This window comes from Microtus pennsylvanicus, chromosome 2, assembly GCF_037038515.1.
Source record: "Microtus pennsylvanicus isolate mMicPen1 chromosome 2, mMicPen1.hap1, whole genome shotgun sequence".
Taxonomy (NCBI): Eukaryota; Metazoa; Chordata; class Mammalia; order Rodentia; family Cricetidae; genus Microtus; species Microtus pennsylvanicus.
Genome location: NC_134580.1, coordinates 145,008,800 through 145,023,394, shown reverse-complemented (window position 1 = coordinate 145,023,394; position 14,595 = coordinate 145,008,800). Strand labels below are relative to the sequence as shown.

Genomic DNA, 14,595 nt, shown 5'->3' with positions numbered 1-14,595 from the left:
TGGCCAGAAGGGGGCATCAGATCCCCTAGTGGAGTTTACAGATGGTCTTGAGCTGCCTGACATGGCAGCTGGGAACTGAACATGGGTCCTCCCCGAGAGCAGGACGTGTTCGTGAGCACTGAGCCATCTCTCCAGCCCCTTGTTGGCCTCACAGTCTGTTTTCTAGCTCTTCCCACCACCCCTTCCTAGTTTGTTGATTGGTTTGAAATAAGCTCTCATACTTAACCCCGGGCTCATCTATAACCCACTACACTTGCTGGAAATTGCACTCTGTCCTCCAAAAAGACAACAAGTGCCTTTCTCCACGGAGCTGTTTCTCCTCCCCAGCCATGACTTTTATAGAGCACCGCACATAGGGGGAACCTGTAAAATGATGGACTCAGTGGTTTTAATTCAGGTTTTTGTTTCATTGGGTTTTTTTTTTTTTTTTTTTGAAGAGGGGCGTAGGATCTCCTGTAGTCCAGACTGACCTCAGACAGTCTGAACCAAGGATGACCTTGAACTCTTAATCCTTCCCCTTCCACCTCCAGAGTGCTGGGTGTGCCACACTGTGACGCCTTGTTTGTGCACGGCTGGGGATGGGATGCAGGGTTCTGTGGGTCAGAGGCAAGCACCCTCCGAGTTGAACCTCCAGTTCTTGTTTAGGTTTGATGGTGCTGTTCCCTGCACAGCCAGGGGCTGGGAGTTTCTCTGACACTGGCAAGCGTTAGAGACAGAGAGCACTGACCAGATGTAACAGAAACCTGGGTTCACATAAGCAAGCCTCCTGCCACAGCCTCCCAAATGCAGAGATTACAAGTCTGAGCCCCTGTGTGTGGCTCCAGATTCAAAGAAAAACCTGATCAAGAGACTGGTAACACCAACCTTGACTCATCAGTACCGAAGAGAAGCTCCACAGACATCTCCTAGAGTGGCCGTGGCAACCAGGGCGTCCCAGACCAAAAAGCACTGAGTGAGGACCATGGAATCGGAAAGCCCCTCTTTCCTGCAAAACTGGAATCATGCAAGGCCTTCAAATAGTTAACCAGAACCTCGTATTGGAGGTGTGATGTACTCTCACCCCCCCATCCTTTCCACAGGTTCTGTGGAAACACCCGTTAGAACAAGACACCCATGACATGTCATTAGCTTGCCATCAACATGACAAGAACATTTTGTTGAAATCACTCCTAACGTACATGTAATGGTTACTTTTAAAGAAGGTCATTCCAGCGGTTAAGAGCACTGACTGCTCTTCCAGAGAACCTGAGTTCTTTTCCCAGCACCCACATGGCAGCTCACAACTGCCTGTAACTCCACCTCCAGGGGGATTCAACACTCTCACAGCACAGACATACATGGCGAAACACCAGTGCACCTAAAATAAAAACAAATAAATCATTTAAGAGAAAAGCAGCTCATTTCAGATCAGGAAGGTAGCAAGAAGGGGCTCAGTGCATGTGTTCACACACACAAATCCCGTTTCAGATCTTGAGGTGCTGGGCTTTTACCTCTGAACAGTGGCCTGGGTTGATGGGGGACTCTGAAACAGTTCTGAAGAATGAGCGGAGACTTTGGGTTTGATAGTGGAGACAGAAAGCCTGGAAGTAAGAAAGTCTAACTCTCTCCAGGAAGAGCTGTAGGAAACGGATGAGCCGAAGGGCTGGAGGCCTCCTGTCTTTAGACAAGGAGGGGACGGGAGGCCCTGGCCCTGGCTCAGGACAACTTTCACTCTTTTTTTGTTTTGTTTTCTTTTTATTTTTGCTTTCAGTTTTTTCAAGACAGGATTTCAGTGTAACAGCCCTGGCTGTCCTGGTACTCTCTCTATAGACCCGGCTGGCCTCCAGCTCACAGAGATCTGCCAAACTCTGCCTCCCGAGTGCTGGGATTAAAGGCATGTACCACTACCGCCAGGCCCTGTCACTCTACTGGTCCCCCAGTTCTACCTGCAAGGACAGCACTGGGAAGTCTAAATCAGACTGCTGTGGTAGGGGGAGGGGTGAGTGAGGCGCCACCCATCCCTGAGGGTTTATACAGTTATCAGTAGACGGGGGTGGGGCGCTTATGAGGCTTCCAATCTCCTGAGGTTGGTTGCTGGGACATTCAGGGTGGTAGGGAATGGGGGAACATTTTCTTCAGTGATATAGAATGTCCTGTAATAACCCTCACTCACTCTCACGTAAATAACTGAGTCCTTAAGAAAACAAAAAAACAGGAGAGAAGGGGAAGACAGGCTGAGAGAGGAAGGGGGTCATGGGGAGTGGGCTGGGACAAGAGAAAGTATTGGGGTAAATATGGCCAAAATACATTACGCAGCTGTATGAAAATGATAAAACACAGTTTTATGCATTATGCTTTATAAAGGTAAAATGCAAAATATTTCCTATGTTAAAATTAGCACACACCATTGGAGACTCCCCTTCTGCACCCCTGAATGGGCTTCCCAACCCCCTCCTTCTGCCCCGGGCTAAAGCTTTGTCAAAAGTTCGTGCCTGCCCCTAATATCCCCAAAACAGTCACTTTCTATTCTTGTGAACTGCACCTTTGTGGTCAGAAGTGACGTGGCTGTCATTCATGGTACTCGGTAGAAGAATGCACCTATAGCTCATTCCAAATGGGGGTTCTGCACGCCTGCTTAGGTGGGGAATTTGTAAGGGGCAGTCTGTCTTCCCAGCAGGGAACTCCGTCTGGACTCTCACCCAGAAAAGGATTCAGTGTGAGCGAGCACGTTCCTGCAGCAGAATGCTGATTCCGTGGAAGCCAGTCTCCCACAACGGAGAGGCTTAGAGGAAACACGCAGACCGTTTCTCAGAAGCAAAGAAAGTGGCCTCCAGTTCTAGAACACACAGCCAGCAAAGTGCAGGCAGGCAGGGCGCGGTTCCTTCTTTCACAGGAAGTACATTCTACAGCAGCAGGGTTTGACTCCTGGAATTGAAGCTTGTGTTATCCCATCTGGAAATAGAATATTTAAGACTCGTGAAATATTTTGAGTATTCTAAAGAATGTTATCCCACATTGATTACACTTGAGAGACTGAGCTGTATGTAATCTCAGAAAAGTCACTAAGTGTGTCCTAAAACAAAAGACTGACTAATGTTGGCCCCTACCTACTGATAACAGAGGGAAACTGAGTCTCTAATTATGAACTGGCCAGGAATTTGAAAACCCAAGTAAACACGCCCTTCAGGAAAGAACAGTTTGCCTGACTCGGGCGAGCGTGAGACTGTGGGCAGTTAGTTACTCTTGTGTATCCTCCAGTCTCTAAATAGAACCACACCCGGAAAAGGAACTGGTTTTGGCATGAGTACCAAGCGAGGAGGTTTAAATATGCAGTTTGAAGAGCTGGACGTGGCGGAGCATGCCTGTAATCTCAACACACTGGAGGTAGAGGCAAGAGGATCAGGAGTTCAAAGTCACCCTCAACTCCAAGTTCAAGGCTGGGGGGGGGTATGCACAGGGGACCCAAACAAACAAACAAATAAACAAGCAAATGTAAATCATGGGGCTGTCAAACCGACTCAGCAGAAACAAGTGCTTGCTGCAAAACATGGCAAACTGAGTTCAATCCTCGGAACCTATGCAAAGGGAAAAAGAGAAAACTGACTCCACCTAGTTGTCTCTGGCTTAGACACATTCTCTGTGGCACGCCTACATCACTCACACACAAACACACATGTGCACACACGCATGCATGCCAAAAGAAACCTTGAGGGAGGCTGGAGAGATGGCTCAGAGGTTAAGAGCATTGCCTGCTCTTCCAAAGGTCCTGAGTTCAATTCCCAGCAACCACATGGTGGCTCACAACCATCTGTAATGAGGTCTGGTGCTCTCTTCTGGCCTGCAGGCATATACACAAAAAGAATATTGTATACATAATAAATAAATATTTTTAAAAAAGAAAAAGAAACCTTGAACTCACAACCACCCATAACTCCAGTTCCAGGATATAGGGTGACTTTTTCTGACCTCCAAAGACACTGTGCACACCTGAGATACACATACATACAGGAACACAGAACACTCATATCCATAAAATACAAATATATCATTGTTTTAAGCTTAGGGGGAAATTTAACACAAAAATCACACATGGTGGTGTACAACTATATCTTGGATGGTGGAGGCATAGGATCAAGGCTGGAGGTGGGGGTGGCACATGCCTTTGTCCCAGAACCCGGAAGGCAGAAGCAGGTGGATCTCTGTGAGTTCGAGACCAGTCAGTGAGTTCCAGGGCAGCTAGAGCTATCACAGAGAGAAACCCTGTTGAGAGAGAGAAAAATAAAGAGAGAGAAAGATCAAACTCATTCTAACTATCTATCAACTTGAAGGCCAGTCTGGGCAACACGAGCCTCTGTTTAAAAAAAAAAAAATCAGAATCTCAGAATCTTCTGGAATTCCCAATCAATCATTCAGGGTAACCTGGTAAGGTGGTCAACAATTCCAGTCTGCTGAATACTTGGGGATTTCCCTAAGACCTGGGAATTTCAGTGCTAAAACCAGGGAAGTCCCAAACCAACCAGAACCAGGTGGTTACAATGTGGCTTCCAGGAGCAACTGAAGCCCCAGATCCCCTCTGTTACAGAGCTCTTGCCCGTGCCCAGCCTGTTCTCTGGTTACCCTATTTATTAGGCAGGCTGAGTCAGGGTCTTACTGTAGCACCCTTTCTTCTTATTATAATGTTAATTAAGCAAATGTGTGTGTCTGTGTATGCTTGCACACATGTAGGAGGGTGCCCTCAGAGGCCAGAAGAGGGCATGCAATTCTCTGGAGTTACAGGCCTGGGTAAGATGGCAAAGGGGCTGCTAAGATGTCTCTCCAGTCCTTCTGCTTTTCTTTTTCTAAATCTAACTTAGTTTTGTTAATCTATAATCTATATCTAGCTTGCAGGCACACATGGAGGCAGAATGCTGTATACGTAATAAATAAATCTTAAAAAAAAATAAAAACCTCACCTTCTAGAAAATGTTTTAATATTTTTTTTAAAAAAAAAAGAAAAAAAGAGAAAGGAAAGAAGGAAGGAAGGAGGAAGGAAGGAAGAACATGGGGCATGGGAGCACACAGCAGAGAACTTTCACTTCATGGTGGACAGAAGCAAGGGTGCTGCGGCTTCATTCAGGTAGACAGAAAGCAGAGAAAGAATCTTGCCCACTAAAGGAAGTAGAGCCAAAATGCCACCTTGGCATCCTATCTCAGGTACCTTAGCTGGCCAAAGAGACAGGCTAGAGCCACACTGAAGTACTGATTCTGTCAAAGTCACTGGGAGGAAAGATCCTATACCCCAAACCACCACCACAGGAACATGAAAACAAAAATAAATGCTTTTTTGTTTTTGCTTTTGTTGGGGAAGGGGGTGTTGTTCATTTTTCTTTTTCTTTTTTGGGATTTGGTATGTGTTATTTTGTTCTGTTTTGGGCTTTTTCGGAACAGAGTTTCTCTGTGTAACAGCTCTGGCTATGCTGAAACTCAATTTGTAGACCAAACTGGCCTGGAACTCACAGAGATCGCCTGCCTCTGCTCCTGACCCTCCCCCCCCCCTGGAGTGCTGGAATTAAAGGTGTGGGACACCACCCCCGGGCTTTTTTTGTTTTTAATGACAAAAGCAAAACAAAACAAAAAACCCCACACTTACAACTAGCGGTGCACACCTTTAATCCCAGCAGAGACAGGTGGATCTCTCTGAGTTTGAGACCTCCTGGTTGATGCAGAGTTCCTGGGTAGCCAGTGCTGCAAACACAGACTCTGACTCAAAACAAAACAACCAAACAAAGCAAAAAAGTGAGAAGGGAGAAAGGAAGGAAAAAAGGAAGGAAGAGGGGAGGGAGGGATAGAAGGAGCAAAAGCCAGCGGTAACTCTTTTTTTTTTTTTTTTTTTTTTTTTATTTATTTATTTATTTAGTATACAATATTCTGTCTGTATGCCTGAAGGCCAGAAGAGGGCTCCAGACCTCTTTACAGATGGTTGTGAGCCACCATGTGGTTGCTGGGAATTGAACTCAGGACCTTTGGAAGAGCAGGCAATGCTCTTAACCACCGAGCCATCTCTCCAGCCCCGCCAGCGGTAACTCTTACACTAAAGGAAACACTTTAGCAGAGAAGCAATGTGGAGCCTCCATAGAGCGCTTACCCTGTACTGCTGGGGGTGTGGAAGGGTGGGACGATTGGAGGGTGGGAGCAAGGGGGTTGGGGCTGGGAGAGTAAAGGGTGGGCAGAGGAGAGAAGGATAAATTCTGGCTCTATTCTTCTGGAAGAGCTGAGAGCCGTAAGGTCATGCTAGCACCAGGCTGGGCTGGACGACGGTGCAGGCACAATGCCCTCCAGCACCTCCGGGCTCCTCTTTCCCACACTGCAAACAGGGAAGGACCAAGTTGTCCCTCAAGTCTCCGTTCATTTTTACTCATTTTTATAACAATCAGGGTTTTATCTAGAACTTCCCTGACCAGCCCTCTCCAGCATTCCACACACAAAATCATATACTCCATAATACTCTTAAAAGACAAAACAAACAGCCAGGCAGTGGTGACAACCGCCTTTAATCCCAGCTCTTGAGAGGCAGAGGCAGGCAGATCTAAAAAAAAAATTAGGAAGGGAAGGTAGTCTAGCCTCAAATTCATGGCGAGTCTCCTATCTTGGCTTCCTGAATCCTGGGATTCTATCTGTGAGCCACTGCATGAGCCCTTTTCTTCTTTTATTTTAAGGTTTTTTCTTTTAATTTCTGTGTCTGCATGCATATATGTGCATGAGAAGACATTGCCCCTGGAAGCCAGAAGAGGGCATCAGGTCCTCTGGAGTTACAGGTTGTGAGCCTCTCTCTGTGGTGTTTGGAACTGAACTCAGACCGAGGAAAGGAGATACTTACTCTTAACTGCTGAGTCATCTTACCGACGCGCCATCTTGTCAGCCTCCCTTTTCTTCTTACCTGGGATGACCAGAAGTTTAAGGTCTCCGTGCACAACATGAGAAGTTCAAGACCAGCCAGGGAGAAGCTGGATGACAGCATTGTACCTCGGTGGTATACATAACCACCGCTTTCCTACCGAGTCCGTGAGCACATGCATCAGACAGCCGTGACCGTGTGGCTGTGTCTAAAGTAGCCTCCACCCACCAGAGTCATCACCATCAACTCAGATACCAGCCTGACACAACAGATCAGGAGACTGAGACTGGAGAATGGCTCAGGGGTTAAGAGCACTTGCTCTTGCAAAGGACCCGGGGTTCAAGTCCCAGCACCTACAACAGCAGCTCACAATCATCGATAACTTCAGTTCAAAGGGATATGAAACCCGTTTCTGACCACTGCAGGCACCGGGCACACATGCTGCACAGACTCAGATATATGTTCAAGCAAGATACCAATACCCATAAAAATAATAGTAGTAATAATAATGATAAGAAAAAGAATAAGTTTTTAAGCGAGGTAGCCTGGGGCTGGGGTGATGATTTGATTGATAAATGTTCCCTGTGTATGCAAGCAAAGGGATCTAAGTTTAATCTCCAGCTGGGGCTGATGTTAAACAGCTGTAATCCAGAGCTGGGTGGATAAAACCAGAAGACTCTGGCACTCACTAGCCAGCCAGTCTAGCACAGTTGGTAAGCTCCAGGGTTTTTGTTTTTTTTTTTTTTTTTTTTTTTTTTGGTTTTTCGAGACAGGGTTTCTCTGTGGCTTTGGAGCCTGTCCTGGAACTAGCTCTGTAGACCAGGCTGGTCTCGAACTCACAGAGATCCGCCTGCCTCTGCCTCCCAAGTGCTGGGATTAAAGGCGTGCGCCACCATCGCCCGGTGTAAGCTCCAGGTTTTATGAGAGACCCTGTCTTGGAAAATAAGGTGGAAACCAGCGAGATGGCTCAATAAGTTCAAACCTTTGCAGACAAGTCTTACTGAGTTTGGTTACTGGTCCCACACAGTGGAAGGAGAGAACCACCTCCCAGCACTGGTTCTCTGAACTACACACACACACCACAGGGGAATTAAGTCCAACTTCCAAATACCCTGTTTTCTAGAGCACTGGAACTTCTCTGACGTGCATGAATTTACGGGAAAGTAATTCCATTTCAGGTTCCTGACAGGCACACGAAAGTCAACTAATTAGCCTGGCGGCGATGGCGCACGCCTTTAATCCCAGCACTCAGGAGGCAGAGGCAGGTGGACCTCTGTGAGTTCAAGACCAGCCTGGTCTACAAGAGCTAGTTCCAAAACAGGCTCCAACGCTACAGAGAAATCCTGTCTCAAAAAACAAAAAGAAAAGAGAAAGAAAAAGTCAACTAACAAAGTAGAAGATTCCAAAATAATTTTTATGTTTTTGGTTTTTTGGGGGATCAGATTTTACGTAGCCCAGACAGGCCTAAAATGGTGACGACCTCGAACTCCTGATCCTCCTGTCTCCAGCCCGCAAACAAACATTGGGATTAGAGGCATGTGCCAGCATGTTCCACTAGGAATAATTAAAAATGCATTGACATCATACCAGATCCTTGTGTGTGTGTGTGTGTGTGTGTGTGTGTGCGCGCGCGCGCATGCGTGCATATGCACACGCATGTGTATACAGTGCCGGGAATTAAGTCAAGGTTCTTATGCACACGAGGCAAGTCATTAGACTTCTTTGGCCTTAAGCTATGTGTAGCCATTGCTCAACCAACCGTATTGAATTCAGCCCCTCCAACAGCCAGCCAGACTGAACTGTTACCAGGTACATTTCACAGCCTAGACAACAGAGGTGTAGAAGGTTTAACTCGTTTGTCCAGGTTTTGCGCCATGGAGCAGGTCAGCCCAACAGCTAAGCAGCACAATCTTGCCTCTCAGAGGCCTCCTCCTGCTGACACCCCTGGAGCCTAGAATCCTGGACAATTCCTGGAAACACAGGGACAGCTAAAGTCAACTCTCCCCACGGCTCCCAATTAAAAAAAAAATGTTTTCTGCATTACTGTTTCAACTTGTTAAGTGAGCAAGTCGACCTTGGCACTGGCTGTGTGACTCTCCTGTCATCTCTTTCCTTCCTCCTGAAGTGCAACTGCCTTTGCCAGCCACCTAGTAAAGCCACTAAACCTCGTGATGTGTGATATGTAGAAAAAACAAAAAACAAAGCCCAGAAATCTATGCTCCTAGACAATCCGCCCCACTTAGGCTTAGCATTCCAGGATTTTCATTCCAGAACAGCACCTCGCGTTTCTTTTTAGTTGTTCTCGGTCTTATTTCTCGGTGCTACAAAGCGTCCGCTGCTAAATACACTCCAGTGTACATTTGCTTTGCTCAGTTCCCCATGCCAAGCCCTAGATGTGCCCTCTACCCTGCCCCGGGAATTCCCTAGATAAATCACAAAGTGGAGGACAACAAGAGGTTAAGAACGTACCCCTAGAAGCCAAAAGAAGTAGCGTAGCTAAACACTGCTTTATTGAGCCCCTATTTTCCCTTCTATTCTAATCCCAAGGAAACAGGGCACTTCACAAGGCCCCTCATTCATTAAATGCTGGTTTATTCCTGACTCTTGGTTCTGTGGCCTGGCCCGGTGTGTTCCTGCCTCCACCTCTTGTTTGGTTTGTTTGTGTGTTTGGTTTTTGTAGGGGAGACAGAGGTCCATGCCAGGTCTCTTCCCCTGTAACTCTCTCTATATTTTGAGACAAGACCTCTCACTGTGATGTGGAAGTGTCATATATCAATCTGTTGATTTAATTGGTTAAGCAATAAAGAAACTGCTTGGCCCTCATAGGTTAAAACATAGGTGGGAGGAGGAAACAGAACAGAATGCTGGGAGGAAGAGGAAGTGAGCTAAGATTCGACAGCTCTCCTCTCAGAAGCAGACGTCTCAGAGAGATGCCATGCTCCTCTTGCCTGGGCAGACGCATAGCTCTGCTCTCTGAGGCACACGCGATGAAGCTCCGACCCAGGATGGACGTAGGCTAGAATCTTCCCGGTAAGACCGGTGCTCACTAAGACCGGTGCTCACAGATTATTAGAGATGGGTTGATCGGGATATCAGAATTAGGCTAGAGCTAAAGGGCCAAGCAGTGTTTAAATGAATACAATTTGTGTGTTGTTATTTCGGGGCATAAGCTAGCAGGCGGCCGGGGTGCTGGGGACGCAGCCCCGCCGCTCATATTACTACATCACTGTACCTCGAGTTTACCCAAAATGCTAGAGCAGCAGGGCAGTGAGCCTCAGTCACCCCATCATTTCCACCTCCCCCAGCTCTGGGGTTGCCGGTGCACAATGAATCCCCGGCTTCTTACATGGGTGCCGGGGATCTGAACTCGGGTCCTTGTGCTTGCACAGCTGAACCCCACACACACACCCAGCTCCTCCCTCCGCCCTCCCCCCCTCTTTCCAGACCCTCTCCTTGTCTTCCTTTCATCTCAGAAGCTGTGGATGGGCCTGGCCACTCCCCAGTCCTTCCCTCCTGAGTGACCTGGAGCAGAAAGCATTTTGGGAGCTCAGGATTATCCCCCCAAAACTCCCAATTTCCTCCAAGCGCCTGCCTGCTTGGAAACACGCCTAGTGTGTTTAAGACTTTCAGTGTAAACAGTTTGGCAAGACAAACTTTAAATTGGCCCTGGGGGACAGGTTTGAGAAACTGTACATTTCTTAGCTTGATCTACCTTCTCGTTTCTTCCAGTGAGCATTTAAAATGTCCCCCCACTGGCACTGCATAGCAGTGCTCTGTAATTAGTGAGATTCAAACAATGCAGCCATAACTAAACCAGATTATCTATCAGGCTTAATCTAGTGAGAACAAAGGCATGCTAGTCACTGCGCCGAAAGCCCAGCGAATACAGAAACACAAACGAGGAAAGTCAAGGCAATCATCGGACTTTAAAATGTGCTCTGACAGAGAAAGGCGAATGGCTGAAAATCTGAAACCCAGTGCCATGTGCTTGCCCCCTCTCTCCCCTCAAAACCTTCCAGCTCTGGAAGGAAGCCAGCCTTGACAGCTCCCGCCTGGAATGCTAGCTCTCCGGAGGCTGGGGAAGGGAGGCTCCCTGAATTTGAGGATGGCTTGACCGTGTCCCAAAAGAAAAAGGAGGAAGGGGGTGCGGAGAAATGGCTCAGGGGTTAAACATGCCTGTTGTTCTTCTGAGAACCAGGGTTCTGTTCCCAGCACTCAGCGTCTGGTGCCAGACACCACCTGTAACTCCAGCTCTGGGAGATCTAACACTCTCTTCTGGGTACCTACACTTGGTTACACGCACATCCACAAACATATGGTGTTAAAATACTTTATTTTTTAATTATGTGTATATGAACGCGTCTGTGTGTGGGTTTGTACAGGTGAGCACAGCGCCTGAGGCCAGGAGAGTGTGTTGGATCCCCTGAAGCTGGAGTTACAAGCAATTGTGAGTAGAAACATAGGTGCTGGGAATCGAACTCAGTCCTCTGGAAAAGCAGAAAGTACTCTAACACTGAGACATCTTTCTAGATCCAAAAGTTAAATTAATAAAAGTAAATCTCCAAGCTGGCCAGTGAGGACACACACCGTTAATCCTTTCTCTTGGGAGGCTGAGGCAGGCAGAATTCTGTGAGTACCAGGCTGGCCAAAGCCACATAATGAGACCCTGTCGCAAGAGAGAAAAAGGAAAAGGAAAACGGGGGTCAGGTCTGCAATGGCATACCCCATGGATAAAAGCACTACCCCCAAGCCCAGTCGGCTGACTTCAGGTCCCAGAGCCCACATGGTAGAAGGACAGAACTGATCTGTTGCCTCTGCACATATGGGCCCTGGCTTCATGTACACACACACACACACACACACAGATAGTAAAAATATTTTAAGATTAAATCTTGATATATATTATTATATTCATATATATGTGAGATTTAAGATTTTACACACACACACACACACAATAATAGGAGAGGTGCTATAGGTCCAGTAAGGCGAGAGGTGTGTAACCGCCTGGTGTACCCCAGCTGTTTGTGTGCCCAGGTACCTTCTCCAGGCCCTGCCTCCACATTGGATTCTTTAATCAAGAGATAAATATAAGGCAGTACTTAGTAAAAACCCAGGCTGGCTTACACACGCCAGACTCCCAACAGTAACCCACCTCCTAGCTCTCCTGGAGATCCGTGCCAGGGAAGAAGGCAGTCAGTTAAAAACACGCCCTCTCTTCATTCACATTCACACACACACACACACACACACACACACACACACACACACACACACCTTTACCAGCCCGGTTGCTCTGGTAAAGCTAAGTGTCTGCCCCTTTAAACACTGTGATTGCTGAAGGAAGAAGAAGGAAGTTCCCCTTACCAAATTTTAGGTCTGTTTATTACTGTTTCCACTGTGAGCAAGGGCAGCTTTCTATGCAAGCTTTGCTCTCTGTTCAGCGATATTAATTACATTCTTATTCTGCCTGATCTAAGCCGCCCCTATCGGCAGAGATTCGGGGAGATTTGAGAGAACAAGCAAATGTATCAAAGGGGGGGGGGGAATGAAGACAATAAAGACAGCACTCCAGCTTATGGGATATATAAGCCGCGTTTCCTGAAAAGATAAATGATTTGGTATTGAATAGATCCTTTAGGCCATAAAAAATTCCATTTATTTTCTTTTGGATTTGAATGGAGGGGATTTGCATTTTTTTCCTGCGCAGTTCCATTTAAATTAGAATGCAGAACATGAGGCTAGCATACAATCAAACTAAATAATAATGGGGGGGGGGTGCGTTCTTCATAAAGGCAAAATTCAGAGTTTGGTAGGATTACAGCAGGAAAGGGCAGACTCCGGTACCAGCACCTACGACTGGAGAAGAAAATACGGCAAGGCCAACCAGGCCACCTTCACGTCGCGCCAGAAGCTGGGCGGTTGTCCTTACATTTATTCAGGAGACTGAGCCATGTGTTTATCTAAGAGAGAATCTGCCACGTCTAAAATGTCTGCTGTTCTGACAGCAGCAAACTACGTCCTGGTGTTTAATTCTACACAGAAAGGGGACAACTTAAAAAACCAAATGAATACAAGCAGTCGAATCGAGATTTGTTTTTTCCCCAAAAAGAACATAAAAATGTGGTGAGTACTAGTGTTTCGGCTACTCCCTAATCCCCACACCCTCCCCCTCTTCCTGGCTGCCATTCTTCCCCTCCCCCACCCCATGTGCTCGGGAGCCAGGATTTCAATGTCCCCGATGGCCCCAACTCGCAGGAGAGAGACTCCTCTCTACTCCTGGCTGGTTTTCTGAACACAAAGAACAAAGTACAAGCTCTCAGGTCTCACAAAGTGGAAGTGAGAACAGGCCAGCTTCTCTGCGCGGCAGGAATAGCCTGCCATAAAGAGACCTGCCCCGGCACACGCTTCCAACTTGAAAAGGGTGTGGCGAAGTCTAAACACCTACTGGGGCCAAACAGGTAAGAGGGCGGGCAGCCAGGTGTGCCCTGGCCTCACAGGTGGGTGTGGCAGTGCACCAGGCCAGGCTGTTGGTCCACACCGAGCCCCTCCACAGCCACAGAGATTGGGGATTGGACTCTGCGTGGCTCGAAGGACATCCGTTTTGTCAAGGAAAGCCAGAAACAGGAGCTTCCGTTAGAGATGCCGAGCACTGTTTTCAGAGTGTTTAAATACCGGCTCAGGTGAACCAAACCTGAGAAGGCGCCCACAGCCCTTGGCTTGCCGTCCGGCTTTTGCAAAGCCTGGGGTTATTTAAAGCATGCTCCATACCACAGCTTACCTGTTAATTGTCACTGAATAATTCTGTCTCATTACATTCAATGTGGCTGATAAAACTGGGAAATGCTTTGCTGCATGACATTACCTTATTCAATTTGGATGGTGTGCGTGCGCGCGCGCGCGCGCATGTGTGTGGGATGTTGCCCAGGTTAGTGTCAAACTTGCTCTAAAATTAGAGTTAGCCTTGAATTCCTGATTCCTCCTTTTCACCCTCCCAAATACTTGGATTACAAGTGTGAATACACCTCTACCTTGGGCTTTCGACTAATACACACACACTCAGTAACACTCACACACCCACATTCAGTAACTCACACACACACTCAGTAACACTCTCACACACACACTCTCTCTCACACACACACTCAGTAACTCACACACACACTCAGTAACTATCACACACTTAATAACATTCTCGCACACACATACTCTCGTACATATACAAACCTGTCTCAAATAACTCATTTATTTGTATTTTCTCGGTGTGTGTGTGTATGTGTTAGGAGTGAGCATGCCACTAGCCTGAGTGTGGAAGTCAGGGCACACCTTTCTATAGTATGGGTCCTGGGGCTCAGGACATCAGGCATGGCAGCCCATGCCTTTACTGGTTAAGACACCTCAGGAGCCTACACTGGTCTACAATTTCTCTCTCTCTCTCTCTCTCTCTCTCTCTCTCTCTCTCTCTCTCTCTCTCTCTCTCTCTCTGAAATGGAGTCTCATTGGGTAACCTGACTGAGATTAAAGGCATGAATGAGCCACCACGCCTAGCAACTGTTTTTTGCTTATTTGTTTGAACTGAATGTCTACTGCTTCCTGAGAATCAGGGCTGTTTAGCATGCTCTTGTCTGTGCAGAACACAGCTCTGAACCCCATTCATTTGGCCTTATTAAGACATACAGGAATTTGAGCCAGGTGGTAGTGGTGCATGCCTTTAATCCTAGCACTTGGGAGGTGGTCTAAAA

At 47.2% G+C, this 14,595-nt stretch overlaps 1 pseudogene; it reads right to left on the bottom strand.

Annotated features, from left to right (window-relative positions):
• LOC142844445 (large ribosomal subunit protein eL33-like) overlaps positions 1-6,869 on the bottom strand; it is a 28,776-nt pseudogene extending 21,907 nt beyond the window's left edge.
• Positions 6,870-14,595: the final 7,726 nt, after the last annotated feature.